Genomic DNA, 26,337 nt, shown 5'->3' with positions numbered 1-26,337 from the left:
GAAATTCTTAACCATTGTTAACCATTTGCACTTATTCAAATAACTTGGTGGGCATTCTAAATTAAAAAAGTTTAATCCCCTACCTCAGAGTGTCGAAATTTACAGAATTTAAACGTGACTCCAACTTCGTTCTAACTCGCATCAACAACAACAGTAGCTCTAACAGTTTCCTGATGGTATCAACAGTATCCCCTATGATAGTTCTAGCAGTAAACAGGGAAAATAGAGTAGCAGCACTGAACAAAAAAATAGGTTTCCTTAGTTAGAACAGATGAAAGACATAGGAATAGGATAGAAACAGAGCAAGGATTAAAGCTCACGGTCTCAAAAATGGAGGAATTGGAACCAAATCAATAGCTTCAATGGCAGCTCTGATGGCGGCAGAAGCTTCGGTAGCTGCGAGAACCAGGAGCAGCGACAGAGCTGGGCAATCCTCCACTTCAAACCTCCAAAAATAGCACCAGCTCCAACAAAGCTTGACGGTGGTAGAGGTTGACTTCAGTGCTGGTGATGCTGGACAGAACGACGAAGGGAACGGAGGGCATGAACGGCAGCACTGGAACGACGGTGGTGGAACTCTCGCGGTGGTGGCCGTGGATCGATGGCGACAATGGCGTAGAGCACAGCTCCTCTCCTTGGTGGTGGCCCTGACTCTCGCATTCGTTCTCTCTCTCTGCTGGCCCCTCGACGGTGACGGCTCCAAGGAAGACGACGAGAAAGGACGGCGGTGGCTCCTCGTGGTGGTCGCTCTCCTCCTTTCAGCGACGTCAGCAGCGACGACAGGCCCTCGAAGCGGTGGCGGCAGAACGCGAATGGACGACGGCGACGCGGGCTCGGGCTCTATGGACGGGACGGCGCTGCGAAGCAGCTCGACGGCGACGGTGTCGCGGTTCCACAAACGGCGATGATGACTCTAATGGTGACGGAACGCACGGCAGCGCGAGCGGAGTTGAACGGTGGTAGTGCGATGGTCACAGCGGCGGCGGTCTCCTCTGTGTGTGTGTGTGATTTTTACGTTTAGGAAAGGAAGGGGAGAAATGGGGGTACGGCTGAGTGTGGTGAGGGAGTTAGGGTTAGGGTTTCTGGGATTTGGGAATTAGGATTTCTGATTCAATTTGGGAATTTGGGATTAGAAATTAAGATTTTATAAAATAATAAGGATAGGTATGAATAGATATTTTGATAAAATTGAAGGGTAGAGTTATTTTAAAATCAAATATACTATCTTAAAAATATTTAGGAACATTATTTATCAACATATTGCTAAGTTAAATCAATTATTTCTAATAAAATAATTTCTAGGAGTTCAAATTAATAACATAATTCATTTAAAATAGAATTTATTTAAATTAAATTATACAAATCTTCTTATTTTTCAATTACTAACATTATAATTTCAATTATATCAAATATCTAATAAAGATTATATAAAAATTCTAATTAATTTAAACTTCAATTATCATGAAACTCCATTTAATTACCTTTAGTAAAATAATTTTCTTAAAATAAGATTATCAACAAATATAATAAATCACAAATAACTAATCATTTGATTTTCAAAAACTAGGATTGTTATACCCACCATGGAAGAAGTTAATTACATGGGAAATTCCTCCAGAAATTCTAATAATGATCCATATGCAAATACTTTTAATTAGGGATGGAGGAATCACCCTAACTTTGGGTGGAGGGAGTAGCAGCGGCCTCAACAAGGCTTCAACAACAATCAGGATGGAACCAATCAAAATAGCTTCAACAATAGATAGTTCTAACCCTCTTAGTAGCTGATGGAGATGCCTAAGCAAAGCCTTACTGGCTTAGCCACAATAGTTTCTGAGCTCTCCAAGACCACTCATAGCTTCATGCAAGAGACACAGTCCTCAATTTAGAATTTGGAGATACAAGTGGGTTAGTTGAGCAGTAGGATACCTGAGAGACCTCTCAACACTCTTCCAAGCAACAAAGAGGTAAATCCAAGGGAAGAGTGCAAGGCCCTCACTATGGACAAGAAGGCCGAACCCAAGGAGGAAGTTGTTGCTAAGGATTTGCAAGAGGAAGAGGCTCAGGAGGAGATTAGAAATGCACAAGTACACACCCAAGTCAAGATGAAGGAGCCTGAAGTACAACCCTCTCTAAGCATGCAAAAGGAGACTGAGGATGAACAAATTGCTAAATTCTTGGTAGTCTTCAAGAAGCTACAAATCAACATTCCTTTTGCTAAGGTGTTGGAAAAGAAGCCTCCCTATATGGCCAATTTAAAAAGTATATTTTCTAAGAAGAAGGCCTTGAGGGAAGATGAAACGGTGGTTTTCACAAGGAGTGTAGTGTACTAGTGCAAAAAAAGCTGCCTTAGACATTGCCAGATCCCAGGACCTTCCTAATTCCTTGCACTATAGGGACCATCACATTTGAGAAGGCACTATGCGACCTTAGATCAAACATAAATCTGATGCATCTCTCTGTGATGAAGAAACTGGGGACCCAAGAGGCACAGCCCACAAGGATCTCACTGGAGATGGCAGATAAGTCCTTAAAGAGGGCCTATGGTTTGGTGGAGAACGTCCTAGTAAAGGTTGAAGAGCTTTACCTCCCTGCAGACTTCATGATACTTGACACTGCAGAGGGAAAGGATGACTCCATCATCCTAGGAAGGCCATTTCTAGCAACTGGGAGAGCCTTGATTGATATCAAAAGAGGAGAGCTCATCCTAAGGATGTATGAGGACCATTACTATTCAAGATTCCTAAGCATCAACCTCTCTCAGACAAAGGAGGAGGTACTAGCATACAACACCTAGTGTTTCAACCTTCTCTCTCAGTGGAAAGTCATACAGAGCCCCCAGATATCAAACCTAAGTTTAGTGTTGGGCATTCACCACCTACCATTGAATGAGGAGTGATGGACGGAATTAATGTATCACTACGAAAATTCCTTCGGCAAGTATACTGATGAGAAGACTTTTGTGTGGTCTAGAATTCACAAATAAAGTCTCGTTATAAGTATAGTTTCTAAACCAACAATAGTCCTTTCATACAAAAGATTGTTTGTCACAAGTACAAATCCCTAAATATATAAAGTGAAGTATTGAACCTCGGGTCGTTCTCCCTAGGAATTGCAAACAAGTGTTCTTGTTATTGGTTATGAGTTGTATATTTGGGGTTTTGGATAAGAAACATGAAAAGTAAATGGAGATGAAATTCAAATAACAAAAGGTCTTGGCAAGGTTTGGTGGTCAAGGATCTCTATCCCTATCACTAACAACAACATGAGAATTGGCAAGGATCAACCCCATTAAGTCATCCTCTAACTAATAAAGGAAAGTCAAATGAGCTATGTCAATCCAAGTCCATAAGTCCTAGTTCTCCACCAAATCAATTAGTGAGATCTAGCGTTAATGGCTCCCAATCATCAATCACTTGGACATTAATAACTCAAGAGTTCCTAAGTTACCTTCCCAAGCCAAGAGCACTAAAATTCTACTCTAAAATCCAACCAAGCATTTTATCAAACACTTGAAAGGCATAAAAGGAAAGCATAGTAAAATTGCAAGGAAAGTAAATCTACACTACTCAATTGCAAGGAATTAAATAACAACAAATCAAATGAACAATAAAGGAACATGAATCATAAATTGTATTAAAGGAAAATGGAAGAACAAAAGAGCATCAACACTACAAGAATTAAGTGCAAAACTAGAGAGAAGAAAGGTAGAAGAAGAAGAATTGCAAAAGGAAAAGTAAATCAAAGCATGAAATTAACCTAGATCTAAGAATTCCTAATCTAGATCTAACCTACACCTAATTCTAGAGAGAAGTGAGAGCTTCTCTCTCTAAAACTAACTAAAACTAATCCTAATGTGTGTAAATGATGCTAAGTGTTGTTTCCCTTCAATCCTTGGTCCTTTAAATAAATTTTGGCGCCAAAGTTGGTTGCAAATTGGGCCCCACAGCTCCTCAAAATTGCTGGGTACGTTTTCTATTAAAATATCATGTGCGGCCACCGACGCGTACGCGTGCAGTGCGCGTGTGTGTCCCTTTCATTTTTGTGATCCACGCGTGTGCGTACGGTGCGCGTGCGCGTGGATGAAGATATCCAAATCTTTGGCTTTTTCATGTGTTCTCCACTTTGCATGCTTTTCTCTCTATTCCCTTGATCCATTCCTAGCCTTTTCAACCTGAAATCACTTAACAAACAAATCAAGGCATCTAGTGGAATCAAAGGTGAATTAAATTTAGCTAATTAAGGGCTAGAAAGCATGTTTTCACACTTAATCATAAATTGGGAGACAATCATGAAACCATGCTATTTCATTGAATAAATATGGATAAAAGGTGATAAAATCCCTTAAAATCAATACAAGATAAACCTTAAATATGGGGTTAATCATATATCTAATTGTTGTCAAGTAAAAACTCACAGGAGTAAGGTCGATCCCACGAGGATTAATGGATTAAGCAAACAATAGTTGATTGATTATTCTAATTAGACAAACATTAAGGAGAGATAATCAACAAAAAATGTAAATGACATGAAAGTAAAGGAAAGCAATAAAGTGCAAGAAAGTAAATGGCAAGGAAAGCAAAGTGCAAGTAAAGTACTGGAAATGTAAAGTGCAGAAAATGGAAATAACCATAAAGTAAATAAAAGAAAGAAATATAAAATAAGCATTGGGATCAAGAAATTTTGCATTCTCCGGATTAATTGATTTCATCTCATCTTCAATCATGCAACTCATTGACCTCTTGGCAATCATGAGTAATTGAGTCCTAATTCCTTGGTAACTCAATCTCCCCAATCTTGATCAATAGCCAATCCCTTGGTCTAGTTGCTCATGAGAAGAGATGCTGATTATACCACACATTCTCATAAATCCAAGAAGTAGGTTGATTAAATGTCACAATATCCAACCCAAAACCCAAATTTACTCAAGTGTGAGAAAGGATTTCAAGCATGGTTTTATGATTCCTCTTCCAAGGTTCACATAAAACCCAAATACATTAATCTCTTTTCCAAGATAATTGAATGCTAACATGAAGAACAATATCCCTTCTAGTAAATTAAAGAGAGATGAAGAGAAGAAGAAGAATAAAAACAATCAAACCATCAAATAGCAATAGAGCTCTCTTTTCCAATGGAAAGAGTTTGTAATTCATAACTAAAATATTTACAAGTAAGAAAGAAAAGAGAAGAAGAGAATGGTGGGAAGGAGGGTCCGAAGACTCACTCCTCCAATTGTGTCCAGAATGATGACAAATGATAGCCCTTAATTTTATGAAACTAAGGCCTTTATATAAGCTCTCCTAAATTACAAACTTAAATGAAATTGAAAGCAAATTACAATGAAATGAAAATAAACTATTCTATATGCTTCTTGTGGCCTTGATTGATTGACAATTATGGCTTGAATGAGATTTTGAGTGGGCTTGGTTGAAGTTTGGGGGCTGCAGGAAGAAGTTGGTGTGCCATTCCCACTTGAATTTGCTCTTTGGAGTATGACCCACTTTGGAATGCTGAATAGATGGAGTTGTTTAGGCCTCAAATTGAATGTCTATTATGAAGTGTTATAAATTATTAGAAAGCCCTGGATATCATCTTTCTAACGCCACTAGAATCAACTCATTTGGACCACTATAGCGCAAGTTATGCCTATTTGAAGGTGAATAGGTCAGTTTGTCAAATACCCCGGCTTGCCACGCCCATTCTTGGTGTGCCACGCCCCTTGTGTTGTGAAATTGGCGTGCCATGCCTTCAATGATGCACTAAATATTCCTCTCTGGCCATTTGAACTGGCGTGCAACGCCCATTTTAGGAAAGAAATTGGCGTGCCATGCCCTCGAGCTGGCGTTCCACGCCCAGGTTTGCAACGCTAAAATAATGGTCTTTTTCACCTTCATATTTAATGTACATTATAGAGTGTTATATATCGTTGGAAAGCTCTAGATATCATCTTTCCAATGCCACCAAAATCACATCATTTAGACCTCCACAACTCAAGTTATGTTCCTTTGAAAATGAAGAGGCCAGGCTGGTAACTCTGCAGGGACGTGTTGTGCTCCTTGTGTTTTTGGGGTCAATATCTTCCTCAATTCTAGTTTCCATTATAAAGTGTTGGAAATCTCTAGATGTCTACTTTCTAATAGCACTAGAATCACTAAATTTAGAGTTGTGTAGCTCAAGATATCTTCATTTGAACGGGAGGAGGTCAGGCTGGCATATGCCCTGGCATGTCACGCCCATAGTGGGGCTCAAAATCACTTCTCTGGAACTCAAGCCTAGCGTGGCCTGCCCAAAACACCAAGTGGCATGCCCTCTTTGAGATCTTGGCTTCACAAAATTGGCGTGCCACGCCCATAGCACCAAGTGGTACACCCATAGTGATGCAACTTCCACCCTTCTCTGAAAAATATAATTGGCGTGCCACACCCATGCTTGGCGTGCCACACGTATGGTGTAGTGTTGATCACCCTTTCTGTTTCATAAGCCTGGCATGCCACGCCTAGAGCACCAAGTGGCACGCCAGCTTCCTTTGCTTCTTTTGTGCTTTTTGCTTCTTTTTCCACCGTTTTCTACAAAGTTAAACAATTCAAAGAAATCAAAGCAATATACAACTTAAGCACAAAAATACTCAATAATTAAGCAAAATGAATTAAATTTTGATATGAAAAAGCATAGAAAAATATAACATGATGCGCAATCATCACAACACCAAACTTAAATCTTGCTTGTCCCCAAGCAAGAAAAGAACTATGCACAAACAACTCTCTTAATTGGAATGTATTGAAGAATTGCTTATGATGCCTTAGTGGGTGAAGTGGTTAAGTGACAGTGGGGTGAACTCCAATTTATATGCTTATGCAAGGATTCCAATGCTCATTAGTCCTTACATTTTGGAAGTCTTAGATCTTAGGACTTTCATTCAAATGATATTATGGAAGTCTCTTTATAGATTGTCACCTTTGAAGCAGCACTTATTTTCTAGCATTTTTCTTTTCTTTTTGTATCTTGGCCTCGACTCTAGATGTCATGTCTCAAAGCGGCTTTTTAAGATAAGCTTTCAATCAATACTCACAAACTAGTTGGTCAAAGATATTAGGTGTTGAAGCACCCCTTAGGATTTACTTGCTCAAGCCTCTCTCTTTGACACAAATCCACCACAAGCATTTAACTAGGACAATAACTCTTTGAGTTCTTCTTTCTTTCTTTTTTTTCCTAGTAATTGATGCTCAGAGCCTTGGACCTTGTTCTTTGTTTTTCTTTTTCTTTTGTTTTCTTTTGTTGCTGCTTCTTGGATCAATAGATGTTTGAGAATTTCCATAAAACTTCTCTAAACTTCCTTTCCTGTCTATGAGCTCCCATGCAAGTTTTCACAAGCATGCAACCTCAATATACAATCACACAATCAGAACATTCACTCTTCTTAATCTTTTGCTTGCCCCAAGATTTATAAAATTCTTCAACATTTTCCTTTCAAAAGAATAATTTATTTGTTACATTCTGAGAGATATTGGGTGCAAGTAAAATTCAAGATGATAATCATGATATCATAGCAACATATTACAAATCAAATATCAATCTATGCTTATTCACAAGGAGTAATCACACATGCATACAAAGAAAATAGAAGACAATCTTGTAATTTAAAGTGCTGAAAATAAGTAAGAGGAAAAAAGAACTTTACCACCTTGTAGTTCATCTTCATTGTTATTGTCCTTTTTCTCCTATTCTTTCCCTTCCCAGACCAAACTTAGAATGATTGCTTGTCCTCAAGCAACAATTAAAACAATAGTGATAGGGTTTATGATGGGTCATGAGTGTCTTTAACAATGAAATGTGAGTAATGCATGTGCTTAAGCAAGCAAAATTAAAGATACCATAAGGCACAAGAAAGAAACAAAGACAATATGATTGCAGTAATAAGTGGTGTGTGCATGGTACATAGCATGAAAAATAAGTGGCAACACCAAACTTAGTGTGATCCTTTCATTTTAGATTTATGCAAGTACCAAGTAAAAATTGAAAATCAAATTGTTGCATGGCAATACCAAAGTTAGAATGCAATCATATGCCAAATTATTGAAAATAAACAAGCAAAGAAAGGGAATGTTATCTACGTTTGGGTTGCCTCCCAACAAGTGCTCTTTTGATGCCATTAGCTTGACATGTTGTTCTCAACTTTCTTCCTCTTCTTTCAATTGATTAATAGAAATGACTTCAGAGAAGCAGAGGAGAAGTTTGATATCCCCTGTTTTGAGTGCATCCCAACAAGCTTTCTTTTGTTGTTAGCTTGAGTGAACTTGCTTGTTGGAGCAGGAGTTGGATTGTTCCTTGACCTTCTCCTTTCCATAGATATTCTTAATTGTTTCTTGGTCACAATCCTTATTCCAGTGCTTTTGTTGAGTGCCTTCACTTCTTTGTTTTCAAAACTTGGGTGTTGTGTTATGGTTAGAGTGTCCTCTTCATCAAGAACATCTTGAATTGGTGGTTCAATGAACTCACCCTTTATGCAACTTTCTGTTTCATTGGAGTGTGGACTCCCTTGATTGACTTCCTCCCTTTCTTCTGCATGATTTCGTATTGCTTCCTTTGGGAGTGAGTTTTCATGTTCGTTTGTCACCTTTAGTAGCCTCTATGGGTATGGAGCACTAGGCTTATATGCTCTCACAACCTCCTCCTTCTTCATTGGAATCTCACTTGGTATAGGGGCCTCTTTTTCTTATTTTTCCAATTCCTCCTTTTCACCCACAAATTGGTCTATATGCACTTCAATGTTCTTCAAAGTGATATCTTGTTCCTCTCTAAATTTTCTAGACCATTGGATGAAATCCTCCATACTACTTTCCATCCTCTCTCCCCCCTATCTAATTATTTTTATATTCTCTCCAATGCTTTCAAGGAGTGCTTCAATCCTGGAGAATCTTTGGGTGTCTAAGGAAGGTTGTGTAGGTTGTGGTGATTGGCTTGGGTTTTAGAATGAATTTTGTGAGTGGTAAAATGAATTTTGTAGATTTTGAAATGAGTTTTGTGAATAGTGAAATGAATTGTATGGATGTGGCAAGAAATTTTGTGCTGAGGCATACTCAAGTGATGAAGAATTTGGACATGTAAAACTAGGAGGCAAGGTTAGATAATTAAGAGGTGATGGCTCTTGATGAATGGGGTATGAATGAGTGAAATCTCTTTGATTTTGATTTTTCCAGCCACAACATGAGTAGTGATTACACTCATCAAAATATGGACCATTTTGTGGCCCTGGAAAGCACCCCATTTCATGTTCTTGATACTCCCACCCACCATGAGCATGATAATGTGAATCATTCTGTGGTGGTGGAAAGTTTTTCATGAAATTTGATTGACCAAAATATAAAAGATACTCTATTCTTTCTTGAAAATTCTGTGTAACTAACACAATCACCAAGATAAAAGATATTGGAATTTCCCTTGTCACAATTGAGAAAATTCCCAGTGAGGCAATATCACAAACAGTTAGTTAGCAAAAGAAAATAAATAAACAAAAGAAATCAAAGACAAAAGAAAAATGCCTAATCTAGATAATCAATCAACCGGTAGTTTGTTAATCACAATTAATCCCCGGCAACAGCGCCATAAACTTGATAGACGGAATTAATGTATCACTACAAAAATTCCTTTGACAAGTATACCGAATTTTCGTCAAGTAAAAACTCACAAGAGTGAGGTCGATCCCACGAGGATTAACGGATTAAACAAATAATAGTTGATTAATTATTCTAGTTAGATAAACATTAAGGAGAGATAATCAACAAGAAATATAAATGACATGAAAGTAAAGGAAAGTAATAAAGTGCAAGAAAGTAAATGGCAAGGAAAGTAAAGTATAAGAAAGTAAAGTCCTGGAAATGTAAAGTGCAGACAATGTAAATAACCATAAAGTAAATAAAAGAAAGAAAGATAAAATAAGCATTGGGATCAAGAGATATTACATTCTCTGGATTAATTGATTTCATCACATCTTCAATCATGCAACTCATTGACCTCTTGGCAATCATCAGTGATTGAGTCCTAATTCCTTGGTAACTCAATCTCTCCAATCTTGATCAATAGCCACTCCCTTGGTCTAGTTGCCCATGAGAAGAGATAAAGCTTGTTCCCTGATTATACCACACATCCTTATAAATCCAAGTAGTGGGTAGATTAAATGTCACAATATCCAACCCAAAACCCAAATCTACTCAAGTGTGAGAAAGGATTTCAAGCATGGTTTTATGATTCCTCTTCCAAGGTTCACATAAAACCCAAATACATTCAATCACTTTTCCAAGATAATTGAATGCTAACATGAAGAACAAAATCCCTTCTAGTAAATTAAAGAGAGATGAAGAGAAGAAGAAGAATAAAAATAATCAATCCATCAAATAGCAATAGAGCTCTCTTTCCTAATGGAAAGAGTTAGTAATTCATAACTAAAATATTTACAAGTAAGAAAGAAAAGAGAAGAAGAGAATGGTGGAAAGGAGGGTTTGAAGACTCACTCCTCCAATTGTGTCCAGAATGATGATAGATGATAGCCCTTAATTCTATGAAACTAAGGCCTTTATATAGGCTCCCCTAAATTACAATCTTAAATAAAATTGAAAGCAAATTACAATGAGATGAAAATAAACTATTCTAGATGCTTCTTGTGGCCTTGATTGGTTGACAATTGTGGCTTGAATGAGAGTTGGAGTGGGCTTGGTTGAAGGTTGGGGGCTGCAGGAAGAAGATGGCGTGCCACGCCAACTTGAATTTGCTCTTTGGAGTATGACCCACTTTGCAATGCTGGATAGATGGAGTTGTTTAGGCCTTAAAATGAATGTTTATCATAGAGTATTATATATTATTAGAAAGTCCTAGATGTCAGCTTTCTAACACCACTAGAATCAACTCATTTGGACTTCTGTAGCTCAAGCTATGCCCATTTGAAGGTGAAGTGGTCAGTCTGTCAAATACCCCAGCATGCCACGCCCATTCTTGGCGTGCCACGCCCCTTGTGTAGTGAAACTGGTATGCCACACCTTCAATGATGCATTAAATCTTCCTCTCTGGCCATTAGAACTGACATGCTACGCCCAAGACCTGGCGTGCCATGCCCATTTTAGGAAAGGAATTGGCGTGCCACGCCCAGGTTTGCAATGCTGAAATAATGGTCTCACCTTCATATTTAAGGTCCATAGTACGCGAAATCGTGATTATTCATTCCCTGGCTATAGTGCCAAAAACTTGGTGTGGGAGAACATGATCTCAAGACTTCTATCACAATTCCGTGCAACCAACCAGCAAGTGCACTGGGTCGTCCAAGTAATACCTTACGTGAGTAAGGGTCGATCCCACGGAGATTGTCGGCTTGAAACAAGCTATGGTCATCCTTGTAAATCCCAGTCAAGCGGATTCAAATGGTTATGAGGTTTTGATAATTAAAAGACAGGTAAAATATAAAATAGGATAGAGATACATATGTAATTATTAGTGGAAATTTCAGATAAGCGTATGGAGTTGCTTGTTGCTTCTGAACCTTTGCTTTCCTACAGCCTTCTTCCAACCATGTGTTACCTCCTTCCATGGCAAGCTGTATGATCCTCTCGGATGAAAACAAATCCATTTGCGTTGTCACTGCAGGGCTAATTATCTGTCGGTTCCCACTAGCGTCGGAATAGGACCATTGTCCTTTTCCACACTGTCACTTGCACCCCACATTCGCAGGTTTGAAGCTCGTCACAGTCATCCCTTCCCGGATCCTACTCGGAATACCACAGACATGGTTTAGACTTTTCGGATCCTAGGAATGCTGCCAATGGTTCTAGCCTATACCACGAAGACTCTGATCTCACGGAATGGAGGGCTCTGTTTTCAGGAGAGACAACCATGCGTCGTGAACTAGGAGGCCAAGAGATATGCATTCAAGCTCGTTTTCATGTAGAACGGAAGTGGTTGTCAGGCACGCATTCATAAGTGAGAATGGTGACGAGTGTCACATAATCATCACATTCATCATGTTGAAGTGCGAATGGATATCTTAGAATGAAGATAAGCTTGAATTGAATAGAAAACAGTAGTAATTGCATTAATTCATAAGGAACAGCAGAGCTCCACACCTTAATCTATGAGGTGTAGAAACTCTACCATTGAAAATACATAAGTGATGAAGGTCCAGGCATGGCTGAATGGCCAGCCCCCAAAACGTGATCAAGAGATCAAACGATGATCAAAAGATGAAAATACAATAGCAAGAGGTCCTATTTATAATGAACTAGTAACCTAGGGTTTACAGAAATAAGTAAATGATGCAGAAATACACTTCCGGGCCCACTTGGTGTGTGCTTGCGCTGAGCATTGAAGCTTTCACGTGCGTATGCTTTTCTTGGAGTTAAACGCCAGTTCTGGTGCCAGTTTGGGCGTTTAACTCCAGTTTTTATGCCAGTTCTGGCATTTAACGCCAGAAAAGGGTCTCTAATTGGCGTTTTGACGCCAGTTTGGGCCATCAAATCTCGGGCAAAGTATGGACTATTACATATTTCTGGAAAGCCCAAGATGTCTACTTTCCAATGCAATTAAGAGCGTGCCAATTGGGCTTCTGTATCTTGAGAAAATCCCTTTCGAGTGTAGCAAGGTCAGAATCCAACAGCATCTGCAGTCCTTTTTCAGCCTCTGAATCAGATTTTTGCTCAGGTCCCTCAATTTTAGCCAGAAAATACCTGAAATCATAGAAAAATACACAAACTCATAGTAAAGTCCAGAAGTATGATTTTTTGAATAAAAACTAATAAAAATATAATAAAAACTAACTAAAACATATTAATAACTACCTAAAAACAATGCCAAAAAGGGTATAAATTATCCACTCATCACAACACCAAACTTAAATTGTTGCTTGTCCCCAAGCAACTGAAAACAAAATAGGATAAAAGGAAGAGAATATACAATAAATTCCAAACTTATCAATGAAGATTAGCTTCAATTAGATGAGCGGGACTTGTAGCCTTTTTGCTTCTGAACAGTTTTGGAATCTTACTTTATCCTTTGAAGTTCAGAATGATTGGCATCTATAGGAACTCAGAATTCAAATAGTGTTATTGATTCTCCTAGTTCAGTATGTTGATTCTTGAACACAGCTACTTTATGAGTCTTGGCCGTGACCCTAAGCATTTTGTTTTTCAGTATTACCACCGGATACATAAATGCCACAGACACATAACTGGGTGAACCTTTTCAGATTGTGACTCAGCTTTGCTAGAGTCCCCAGTTAGAGGTGTCCAGAGCTCTTAAGCACACTCTTTTTTTGCTTTGGACCACAACTTTAACCGCTCAGTCTCAAGCTTTCACTTGACACCTTCACGCCACAAGCACATGGTTAGGGACAGTTTGGTTCAGCCGCTTAGGCCAGGATTTTATTCCTGTGGGCCCTCCTATCCATTAATGCTCAAAGCCTTGGATCCTTTTTCTACCCTTGCCTTTTGGTTTAAAGGGTTACTGGCTTTTTCTGCTTGCTTTTTTCTTTTTCTTTTTCTCTCTCTTTTTTTTACGCAAGCCTTGCTTTTCACTGCTTTTTCTTGCTTCAAGAATTAATTTTATGATTTTTCAGATTATCAATAACATTTCTCTTTTTTCATTATTCTTTCAAGAGCCAACAATTTTAACATTCATAAACAACAAATTCAAAAATATGCACTGTTTAAGCATTCATTCAGAAAACAAAAAGTATTGCCACCACATCAAAATAACTAAGCTAACTTCAAGATAAAATTCGAAACCATGCACTTCTTGTTCTTTTGCAATTAAAAACCTTTTTCATTTAAGAAAGGTGATGGATTCATAGGACATTCATAGCTTTAGGGAATAGACACTAGACACCAATGATCATGCAATAAAGACATAAACATAAATAAAATATAAAGCATAATTTTCGAAAAACAGAAAAATAAGAACAAGGAGATTAAAGAACGGGTCCACCTTAGTGATGGCGGCTAGTTCTTCATCTTGAAGATCTTATGGAGTGCTTGAGCTCCTCTATGTCTCTTCCTTGCCTTTGTTGCTCCTCCCTCATGGCTCTTTGGTCTTCTCTAATTTCATGGAGGAGGATGGAGTGCTCTTGGTGCTCCATCCTTAGTTGTCCCATGTTGGAGCTTAATTCTCCTAAGGAGGTGTTGATTTGCTCCCAATAATTTTATGGAGAAAAGTGCATCCCTTGAGGTATCTCAGGATTTCATGATGAGGAATTTTCTCATGCTCTTGTTGAGGTCCATGAGTGGGCTCTCTTGTTTGCTCCATCCTTTTCTTAGTGATGGGCTTGTGAGATGAATCTCTCCATCTTCCCATGACTCGGAGTGGAAGCAATTGTCTTCCCTTTCCTCTTTCTAGAGGTTTCTTCGGCCTTTAGTTCCATTAGTGGTTATGGAAAAATAAAAAAGCAATGCTTTCTCCACACCAAACTTAGAAGATTTGCTCACCCTCAAGCAAAAGAAGAAAGAAAAGAGTAGAAGAAGAAGAAATGGAGGAGATGGAGGGAGGTGAGTGGTTCGGCCAAGGGGAGAAGAAGTGTGTATGAGGTGTGGAAATGAAGGTGGTAAGGAGGGGTATTTATAGGGTAAGGGAGAGAGGGTATTCGGCTATGTGTGGATGGGTTTGGGAGGGAAATAGTTTGAATTTGAATGGTGAGGTAGGTGGGGTATAATGATGGAAGGATGTAAGTGGTGAAGAGAGTATGGAGAAGAGGATAAGATTTGATAGGTGAATGGTGTTTGGGGAAGAGGTNAAGAGTGTTATGGAAAGGTATGAAGAGGAGAGAAGAAGAGGTGGGGTAGGTGGAGATCCTGTGGGGTCCACAGATCCTAAGGTGTCAAGGAATTTGAGTCCCTGCACCATTCTGGCGTTCAAATGCCCATTCTGTGCCAAATCTGGCATTTAACACCAGCTCTGCTACCTTTCTTGGCATTAAACGCCAGCTCTGCTACCTTTCCTGGCGTTAAACGCCACTCTGCTGCCCATTTCTGGTGTTAAACACCCAGAGTGCTGCCCATTCTGGTGTTTAACGCCCAGAATACTGCCAGGCTGGGCGTTAAACGCCCATTCTGCTATCCTTACTGGCGTTTAAACGCCAGTAAGCCTGTCCTCCAGGGTGTGCTGTTTTTAATGCTATTTTTCATTCTATTTTTGATTTTTCAGTTGTTTTTGTGACTTCACATGATCATCAACCTAAAGAAAACATAAAATAGCAATGAAAAATAAATAAATATAATTAAATAACATTGGGTTGCCTCCCAACAAGCGCTTCTTTAATGTCAATAGCTTGACAGTGAGCTCTTAGAGAGGCTCACAGAGATTCAGAGCTCAGTAGTGGCCTCCCAACACTAAACTTAGAAGTTGAGTGTGGGGGCTCTGTTTGACTCTATATTGAGAGAAGCTTTTCATGCTTTCTCTCCATGGTTACAGAAGAAGATCCTTGAGCCTTAAACACAAGGTAGTCCTCTTTCAATTGAAGGACTAGCTCTCCTCTGTCCACATCAATCACAGCTCTTGCTGTGGCTAGGAAGGATCTTCCAAGGATGATGGATTCATCTTCATCCTTCCCACTATCTAGGATTATGAAATCAGCAGGGATGTAATAGCCTTCAACCTTCACTAAGACATCCTCTACAAGTCTATAAGCATGTTTCCTTGAATTGTCTGCCATCTCTAGTGAGATTCTTGCAGCTTGTACCTCAAAGATCCCTAGTTTCTCCATTACAGAGAGGGGCATGAGGTTTATACTTGACCCAAGGTCACACAGAGCCTTCTTAAAGGTCATGGTGCCTATGGTACAAGGTATGAAGAACTTTCCAGGATCCTATTTCTTCTGAGATAATTTCAGTTAAACCAGATCGCTTAGTTCATTGATGAGCAATGGGGGTTCATCCTCCCAAGTCTCATTACTAATTAACTTGGCATTCAGCTTCATGATTGCTCCTAGATACTGAGCAACTTGCTCTTTAATAATATCTTCATCCTCTTCAGAGGAAGAATACTCATCAGAGCTCATGTATGGCAACAGTAAGTTCAGTGGAATCTCTATGGTCTCTATATGAGCCTCAGATTCATTTGGTTCCTCATTAGGGAACTCTTTGGAGGCTGGTGGACGTCCATTGAGGTCTTCTTCACTGAAAATCACTGCCTTTTCTTCCTCTCCAGGTTCGGCCATGTTGGTTATAGTTATGGCCTTGCACTCTCGTTTTGGATTCTCTTCTGTATTGCTTGGAAGAGTGCTAGCAGGGAGTTCAGTAACTCTTTTACTTAGCTGCCCCACTTGTGCCTCCAAATTTCTAATGGAGGACCATGCTTCATTCATGAAACTGAGAGTGGTCTTAGATAGATTAGAGACTACAGTTGCTAAGTCAGAGTAGCTCTGCTTAGAATTCTCTATCTGTTGCTGAGAAGATGATGGAAAAGGTTTGTTATTGCCAAACCGTGCTCTTATTATTGAAGCCTTGATTAGGCTTCTGTTGATCCTTCCATGAAAGATTAGGATGATTCCTCTATGAAGGATTGTAGGTGTTTCCATAGGATTCTCCGATGTAATTCACTCTTCCATTGCGAGATTCTTAGGGTCATAGGCTTCTTCTTCAGAGGAAGCTTCCTTAGTACTGCCTGATGCAGCTTGCATTCCATATAAACTCTGAGAAATCATATTGACTTGCTGAGTCAATATTTTGTTCTGAGCCAATATGGCATTCAGAGTATCAATATCAAGAACTCCTTTCTTCTGAGTTGTCCCATTATTCACAGGATTCCTTTCAGAAGTGTATATGAACTGGTTATTTGCAACCATTTCAATGAGTTCCTGGGCTTCTTTAGGTGTCTTCTTCAGATGAAGAGATCGATCAGCAGAGTTGTCCAATGACATCTTGGACAATTCAGATAGGCCATCATAGAATATACATATGATGCTCCATTCTGAAAGCATGCCAGATGGACACCTTCTGATCAATTGCTTGTATCTTTCCCAAGCTTCATAGAGGGATTCACCTTCCTTCTGTCTGAAGGTTTGGACTTCCACTCACATATGATGCTCCATTCTGAAAGCATGCCAGATGGACACCTTCTGATCAATTGCTTGTATCTTTCCCAAGCTTCATAGAGGGATTCACCTTCCTTCTGTCTGAAGGTTTGGACTTCCACTCTAAGCTTGCTCAACTTTTGAGGTGGAAAAAATTTGGCCAAGAAGGCATTGACTAGATTTTCCCAAGAGTTCAGGCAATCTTTAGGTTGTGAGTCCAACCTTGTCCTAGCTCTGTCTCTTACAGTAAAGGGGAAAAGCTTAAGTCTGTAGACCTCAGGATTAACCCCATTGGTCTTAACAGTGTCACAGATTTGCAAGAATTCAGCTAAAAACTAATGAGGATCTTCCAATGGGAGTCCATGAAACTTACAATTCTGCTGCATTAGAGAAACTAATTGAGTCTTAAGCTCAAAGTTGTTTGCTCCAATTGCAGGAATTGAGATGCTCCTTCCATAGAAGTCAGAAGAGGGTGCAATAAAGTCACCAAGCATCTTCCTTGCATCTCCACCATTGTTGTTGGGTTCGGCCATCTCTACTTCTTTTTCAAAAAATTCAGTAAGGTCCTCTCCAGAGTGTTGTGCTTTAGCTTCTCTTAGCTTCCACTTTAAAGTCCTTTCAGGTTCCGGATCAGCTTCAACAAGAATGTTCTTATCCTTGCTCCTGCTCATATGAAAAAGAAGAGAACAGAAGAGAAGAGGAATCCTCTATGTCACAGTATAGAGATTCCTTTATGTGAGTAGAAGAGTAGAAGAGTAGAATGATGATGTAGAGAGAAGAGATGAAGAATTCGAACTCAGAGAGAGGGAGAGAGGGTTCGAATTATAAGAAGAAGAGAAGTTAGTGATTAAATAAATAAATAGAAGGAGATGATAGAGAGAGAGTTTTCAAAAATAATTAAAAATAAAAGAAAAATATTTTTTGTTTTTATTTTAATTATTAGTTAAAATTCGAAATTATTAAAAGGAATAAAATAAAATTAAAATTTAAAACAATTAGTTAATTAAAAAGGAATTTTGAAAAAGTGGTGAGGAGTTTTCGAAAATTAAAGAGAGAAAAGTAGTTATGTAGTTTTGAAAGAAATAAGAAATAGTAAACTTTTAAAATCAAACAAAAAGTCAAGTAGTGAATTGAAAAAGATTTGAAAATCAATTTTGAAAAGATAAGAAGTTAGAAAAGATTTTGAAATTGATTTTGAAAAAGATATGATTGAAATTTATTTTGAAAAAGATTTGAGAAGGAAATTAAAAAGATTTAATTTTGGAAATTAAAGTTGATTACTTGACTAACAAGAAACTACAAGATATGATTCTAGAATTTAAAGATTGATCCTTTCTTAATAGGCAAGTAACAACTTGAAAATTTTTTAATCAAAATATTAAATGTTAGCATTAATTTCAAAAATATGAAATAAAAATAAGAAAAAGATTTCGAAAATCAAATTTTAAAGTTTTCAAAAATTATGGAAGAAAAATGAAAAAGATTTGATTTTTTGAAAAAGTTTTGAAAAGATAGGATTTTTAATTTGAAATTCTGACTTGACTAATAAGAAACAACTAAATTTTAAAATTTTTGACTAAATCAATCTAAAATTTCGAAAATTATGAGCAAAACAAGGGAAAGATATTTTTTTAATTTTTGAATTTTTAATGAGGAGAGAGAAAAACACAAAAATGACACAAAACATGAAAATGCAAGATCAAAACACATAATGCATGCAAGAACACTTTGAATGTCAAGATGAATACCAAGAACACTTTGAAGATCATGATGAACATCAAGAACATATTTTTGAAAATTTTTAAGAAAAGAAAAACATGTAAGACACCAAACTTAAAAATTTTTAAACTTTAGACAATAAGAATTCAAAAATGCATATGAAAAACAATAAAAGACACAAAACAAGAAAAACACAATATCAAACAAAGACAATCATTAAGAACAACTTGAAGATCATGAAGAACTTAATGCATGGACTTTCAAAAATTTATTGGAAAAATCAACATATGCAATTGACACTAAACTTAAAATTTGACACTAGACTCAAACAAGAAACACAAAATTTTTGGTTTTTATGATTTTATTAATTTTTTTTGGATTTTTCGAAAATTAATTTGGAAGAGAAAATAAGGAAATTCAAAATTTTAATTCGAATTCCAGGAATCATGCAATATTAGTCTAAAGATTCAGTCTAAAAAGATTAGACCTGGGTAGCCAAGCATCAGCAGAACATTACATACAACAGCCAAATTGATTGGAATCAACTAGCTCCTGTGATGATAAAAGCATCATCTGAAACTCTAGAATTCATTCTTAAAAATTCTGAAGTCATAGAATAATTTTTTTTTTTTTGAATTTTTTTCGAAAATAAAAAAGCTTAAAAATAAAATAAAATTACCTAATCTGAGCAACAAGATGAACCGTCAGTTGTCCAAACTCGAACAATCCCCGGCAACAGCGCCAAAAACTTGGTACACGAGATCGTGATTATTCATTCCCTGGCTATAATGCCAAAAACTTGGTGTGGGAGAACGTGATCTCAAGAATTCTATCACAATTCCGTGTAACTAACCAGCAAGTGCACTGGGTCGTCCAAGTAATACCTTACGTGAGTAAGGGTCGATCCCACGGAGATTGTCGGCTTGAAGCAAGCTATGGTCATCCTTGTAAATCTCAGTCAAGCGGATTCAAATGGTTATGAGGTTTTGATAATTAAAAGAGAGGTAAAATATAAAATAGGATAAAGATACTTATATAATTCATTGGTGGAAATTTCAGATAAGCGTATGGAGTTGCTTGTTGCTTCTGAACCTCTGCTTTCCTACTGCCTTCTTCCAACCATGCGTTACCTCCTTCCATGGTAAGCTGTATGATCATCTCGGACGAAAACAAATCCATCTGTGTTGTCACCGCAGGGCTAATCATCTGTCGGTTCCCGCTAGCATCAGAATAGGACCATTGTCCTTTTACGCACTGTCACTTGCGCCCCACATTCACAGGTTTGAAGCTCGTCACAGTCATCCCTTCCCGGATCCTACTCGAAATACCACAGACAAGGTTTAGACTTTCCGGATCCCAAGAATGCTGCTAATAGTTCTACCCTATACCACGAAGACTCTGATCTCATGGAATGGAAGGCTCTATTGTCAGGAGAGACAACCATGCGTCGTGAACCAGGAGGCCAAGAGATATGCATTCAACGCGTTCATAAGTGAGAATGGTGATGAGTGTCACATAATCATCACATTCATCATGTTGAAGTGCAAATGGATATCTTAGAACGAAGATAAGCTTGAATTGAATAGAAAACAGTAGTAATTGCATTAATTCTTAAGGAACAGCAGAGCTCCACACCTTAATCTATGAGGTGTAGAAACTCCACCGTTGAAAATACATAAGTGATGAAGGTCCAGGCATGGCCAAATGGCCAGCCCCCCAAAACATGATCAAGAGATCAAACGATGATCCAAAGATGAAAATACAATAGCAAGAGGTCCTATTTATAATGAACTAGTAACCTAGGGTTTACAGAAATAAGTAAATGATGCAGAAATCCACTTCCGGGCCCACTTGGTGTGTGCTTGGGCGGAGTATTGAAGCTTCATGTGCATAGGCTTTTCTTGGAGTTAAACGCCAGTTCTGGTGCCAGTTTGGGCATTTAACTCCAGCTTTTATGCCAGTTCTGGCGTTTAACGCCAGAAAAGGGTCTCTGACCTGCGTTTTGATGCCAGTTTGGGCCATAAAAACTCGTGAAAAATATGGACTATTATCTATTACTGGAAAGTCCAAGATGTCTACTTTCCAATGCAATTGAGAACGCGCCAATTGGGCTTCTGTAGCTTGAGAAAATCCATTTCGAGTGCGGAAGGGTCAGAATCCAACAACATCTGCAGTCCTTTTTTAGCCTCTGAATCAGATTTTTTCTCAGGTCCCTCAATTTCAGCCAGAAAATACCTAAAATCATAGAAAAATACACAAACTCATAGTAAAGTCCAGAAGTGTGATTTTTTGAATAAAAACTAATAAAAATATAATAAAAACTAACTAAAACATATTAAAAACTACCTAAAAACAATGCCAAAAAGGGTATAAATTATCTGCTCATCAGTCCACTATAGAGTTTTATATTTCATTGGAAAACTCTCGATGTCAGCTTTCCAACGCCACCAAAATCATATCATTTGGACCTCTACAACTCAAGTTATGTTCCTTTGAAGTTGAAGAGGTCAGGCTGGTAACTCTACAGGGACGTGTTGTGCTCCTTGTGTTTTCGGGGTCAATATCTTACTCAATTCCAGTGTTGATTATAAAGTGTTAGAAATTTCTGGATGTCTACTTTCTAATGGCACTGGAATCACCTCATTTGGAGTTGTGTAGCTCAAGATATCTTCATTTGAACAGGAGGAGGTCAGGCTGGCATATGCCCTGGCGTGCCCCGCTAATGCTTGGCGTGCCACGCCCATAGTGGAGGCTCAAAATCACTTCTCTGGAACTCAAGCCTGGCATGCCATGCCCAAAACACCAAGTGGCACGCCCTCTTTGAGATCTTGGCTTCACAAACTTGGCGTGCCACGCCCATAGCACCAAGTGGCATGCCCATAGTGATGCAACTTCCTCCCTTCTCTGAAAAATATAATTGGCGTGCCATGCCCATGGTGTAGTGTTGAGCACCCTTTCTGTTTTATAAGCCTGGCATGCCACGCCAAGAGCACCAAGTGGCACGCTAGCTTCCTTTGCTTCTTTTGTGCTTTTTGCTTCTTTTTTCACCATTTTTTTATAAAGTTAAACAATTCAAAGAAATCGAAGCAATATACAACTTAAGTACAAAAATACTCAATGACTAAGCAAAATGAATTAAATTTTGATATGGAAAAGCATAAAAAAATATATCATGATGCACAGTCATCAAGGAGGCCTCAAGAAGAAAGTACCCAAGGGCTAGAGGAACAAGAAGATTTCTACTGAAGACTTCTCACCTAGCATGAGAGTAGTCTTCACAAAAAGTCCAGTCATGCCACATACTGTGAATCGGATCCTGTCTCTGGAGCATGGTGAATTAATTCATGAGGGCACAGGGAGGAAGTTTACAATAAGGGGTGAAGACCTAAGCCCTTATGAACCTCCGTCAAGGAGCTGTCCGTCAAGCTAATGACGGTAAAGAAGCGCTTGTTGGGAGGCAACCCAACCATACGTATCCTATATTTTAATTTCACTTTCTTTTGTTTTATTTTCACTAATTTGAGTTTGATTTCATATTAAGTTGTTTTCTATTTATTTTCGTAGTATAGTACTTAGAACAGAAACAGAAAAGCACAGCAGGAAAAGCAGCACACCCTGAAAGAGATTGCCTGCTGGCGTTGAACGCTAAACGTCCATACAGGAGCAGTCCAGGACCAATTTTTAGTCCCCCTAAGGCGTTCAATGCCCATTCCTAGCGTTGAATGCCAGAAATTCTAAAAAAATGTGGGAGATCCCCCTGGTGGCGTTCAACGCCAGCCCGACGTTCAATGCCCAGGGGGGAAACAGCATGCTATTTTGAATTTTTGAAGTCCTTGGCCAATGGATAACACCCAACCACCAACCACTTCACCATTTGCTCACTTTTATCCGTTCTCTCTCTCCTTTCACCCACTTTTCCATCCACATTCATCTATCCCATCACCCATCACTTCCCTTGATTCTTTCACCGCACCTTTCACTCCACCCAATCACCTCTCATCAATCCCATCTATATCTCTTTCTAACAACCACATTCAAAATTCAATTTCCCTCATTTTTTCCTCCCCAAAACCGAACCAAGCCCCACACCCCTCCTATAAATACCCCTCCCTTCATCTATTTTCACCACACTTTCACTACTCTTCCCCTCTTACTTCCCCTTCACCATACACATTCCCTTTCTTCATTTTCTCCCCTTTCTTCACCCAAAGGCCGAAGCCTCTAACCCCTCCCCTCTATCTATTCCTTCTATTTTCTTGTCTTGTTCTTGTCTTATATTTTTATTTTCTCGGAGACGAGCAAAATTTTTAAGTTTGGTGTTTGACACTCTGCTTTTTGCTCCATTCTTACCTCTATGGCACCAAAGAGCGGAGAATTTTCAAGAAAAAGAAAGGAGAAAGCCCTTGCTTCCGAGCCATGGGATTTCATAAGATTCTTCTCCAAGGCCCATCAAGACCATTTTTATGACGTGGTGAGGAAGAAGAAGGTGATTTCCGAGGTCCCCTTCAAGCTGAAAGATGATGAGTACTCGGAGGTTGGTGTGTTGATGGAGCAGGAATTCTATGCCAACTCTTGGGTCACAAAGAAGCATGATACAAGCGCAAACCTAGAGCCAAAGAATTGGCGCACCATGGTCATAGGGCACATCATGAATTTTAGCCCTGAGAGTGTGAGGGTGGCGCTATAGTTGCTAGAGCCACAAAATGAGCCTAATTCATACACTCGAAAGGTCAACACTGACCAAAAGTTGGATCAAGTCCTTGCTGACATCTGCGTGCCTGGAGCTAAGTGGAGGAGGGATGCTCAAGGTCGGCCTTACCAACTGGGTGATGCATGAGCATCTTTCCTATCTTTTTCTAGTGATTTTGCATTTAATTTGTTGAGTTTAATGAAGAATTAATTATATTTTAGCCACTATTGATGCTACTTTGAGTCTTGTGCAATTTTGTTTATTTTAGGTAGCATTTGGCTGGATTTGATGGAGTTTCTGCAGCACAAGAACTAAAGGAGATGACAGCGAGGAGCGACGCGTACACGTATCTGACACGTGCGCGTGATTTGGAACTTTCGATGGCGACGCATGCGCGTACTTGACGCGTATGCGTGAAAAGCGAAGATGCACAGCGACGCGTGTGCGTACCTGACGCATACGCGTGACACGCTAAGAATACCATCGATGCGTACGCGTGACTGACGCATACACGTGACATGCGTCACGTACAGAAAACGCAAAAAAATGCTGGGGGTGATTTCTGGGCTGTTTTGACCCAGATTCCAACCCAGAAAACACAAATTTGAAGCTGTAGAATGGACGAAACAAGTGGTCCCCATCCATCAATTGAAGACATGCTGATTGCTTTAATTAATTCTGATTTAAATTTAAATTTGAAAATAGGAAAAGATATTATTTTAGTTTTAGAAGATAGATTTTTAAATTAATTAGGATTAGATATAAAAGGGGATTGGAATTATTCCACAAGGGGGGAATTCCAATTCCAGACTACTAAAAATATATTTTATCAGAATCCTTATTTTCTCTTTGCCATGAGAAACTAAACCTCCACTGTTAAGGTTAGGAGCAAGGTTCTGAAAACCGAACCGGTCATCGAACCGTTCTAGTCACTGGTTCACTGGTTTATAGGTTCAACCGGTTTGACCGTGGTTGAACCGAAAAAACTGTTTTCTAATAAAATAATAAATAAAATATAAATAAACACAATAAAACATAATTATAGTCTAATATAAATCTTAAAGTTGTAATTACATGTTCCTAAAGGCCATTGGGAGCACCTTATATTCTCAACCTAAGTTCTCAACCGTTACCTCACTTATTCTAATTACTACCTACATAGGTCTGAAGTTTTAATATGATTCATTGCTGCATCAAAATATCCCAAACAATTTAACTAAATCATCTATTGTCTGCTTATTGTAATCCAATACGTGTTCAGCAAGTCTTTATATGTTAAAAAACATTCTACCAATTTGCCCGGTTGAGCAGTCTTTATATGTTTAAGTCTCCTATTCTTATTGCCCGGCTGAGCAGCCTTTGAAGTTTGAACATACCTACAATAATCATGAAATATAGAAATATTAACAAAACCCTGAACATTCACTTCCATTGCAGCAAAATCTTAATTATTTTTTCCACAAAGATTGTTTTTTTCTTGATTGTACCAAACATTTTTTCAGAGGATTAGTCAAGCAGCTAACTCTAGGTATCCCTTCACTAGTTCCAGTCCCCATGAATATAATCTCTGCCTGATCGACCAGGTAATTCAACCCCAATATCTCCATTTGCAGAAGCTGCAGTAGCAAATAGAATAAAGGCAAAAAATCAACACAAATTTCACCTAATCCCATATTAAATCAAGAATCTGAACAATCCAAAAGCATAGTTCTAGCTTCAATTAAATAATATCAGAGTACAATCATGCAATCAAATTATGATAATAAAGAAATAAGTGGAACAAAATTGGAGAGTAGTTAGTTAGATAGTTACTGGATTGGAGGCGAGAGTGAATGGGAAGGAGAAGAGAAACGGAAGAGGGAGAGCGCCAACAGGAAGAAAGCGAAAAGCGAAATCAGTTCAGTAAACAAACAACATCCAAAATTATTCAAAATTATTCACAATTATTCAACAAACAACAAAATCCAGTTTAGTAAACAAACCAAAATCAGTTCAGTTTCAGTAATTACTCAGTTAATAACTAATCAGTAAACAACAATCAGTCATCATGTTGAATCACAGTTCAGTTTCAGTAATCACTCACTAGTCAATAATCACATTACAGTTTAGATCCTTCCAATCAGTTGAATCTTGAATCAATTCACAGTTTCACACTACACAGTTCAAATAAAAATAAAACAGGGAGACAGAATTTCAAAGTTCAAAGTTTCGGTGTTCATCATGCTGAATTACAGATCAGTTTCAGTTCAAAGTAAAATCATCCAGTTTGAGTAATCACACTACAGAGTTCAAAGAAAAATAAAACAGGGAGAGTGGGAGACACTGAGACAGCGAAGTTACCTTCAAGGCAGAACATGCAACAGGGAGAGTGAGAGTGAGGCGGTGGGAGACAGCGAAGGCACCTTCTCAGTTCTCGACGGCTGCTGCGGTGGCTCGACGGCAGTGGCTCGACGGCGGTGGCTCGACCCGTGTGAGAGTGAGGCGTTCTCACTTCTCAGTTCTCGACGGGTCTGCGATGGCTCGACGGCGAGCCCTCGACCCGTGTGACGGTGTGAGTATGACAGTGACTCAGTGAGGCGTTGGAAGCAGCTTCAGCGAAGCCTGCTCGAAGAATGAGAACCACTGAAGCAGAGAAGGGAAGGCGTTTTGGTGATTTAGGGATCTCAGCATCTGGAGTTTTGGTGATTTAGGGATTCAGAATGAAAAAACGCCAGCGTTTTGTTGCCATCCAAAAAACCGGCCGGGTCACGGTTCGGTTCGACCGACCGGTTACCGGCCGATTCGCCGGTTCAATTCCGGTTTTTGAATTTTACGGTTTTGATGAATGTCCGAACCGTTTTTCAGTCCGGTTCACGGTTCGACCGGTCCGACCGGCCGGTTCGAACCG

The 26,337-nt window shown here is 38.8% G+C and overlaps 1 long non-coding RNA gene across 1 annotated transcript; it reads left to right on the top strand.

Moving 5' to 3' along the window:
- Window positions 1,048–26,337, top strand: LOC110270190. Its single transcript, XR_002359412.1, has 3 exons — window positions 1,048–1,058; window positions 17,842–17,856; window positions 25,844–26,337. It is a non-coding gene; the product is annotated as an uncharacterized LOC110270190 (long non-coding RNA).

The sequence above is a fragment of the Arachis ipaensis genome, chromosome B03 (genome assembly GCF_000816755.2).
Source record: "Arachis ipaensis cultivar K30076 chromosome B03, Araip1.1, whole genome shotgun sequence".
NCBI classification, from domain to species: Eukaryota; Viridiplantae; Streptophyta; class Magnoliopsida; order Fabales; family Fabaceae; genus Arachis; species Arachis ipaensis.
The sequence above is the reverse complement of the archived record's forward strand: the minus strand, read 5'-3'. Positions and strand labels throughout refer to the sequence as shown.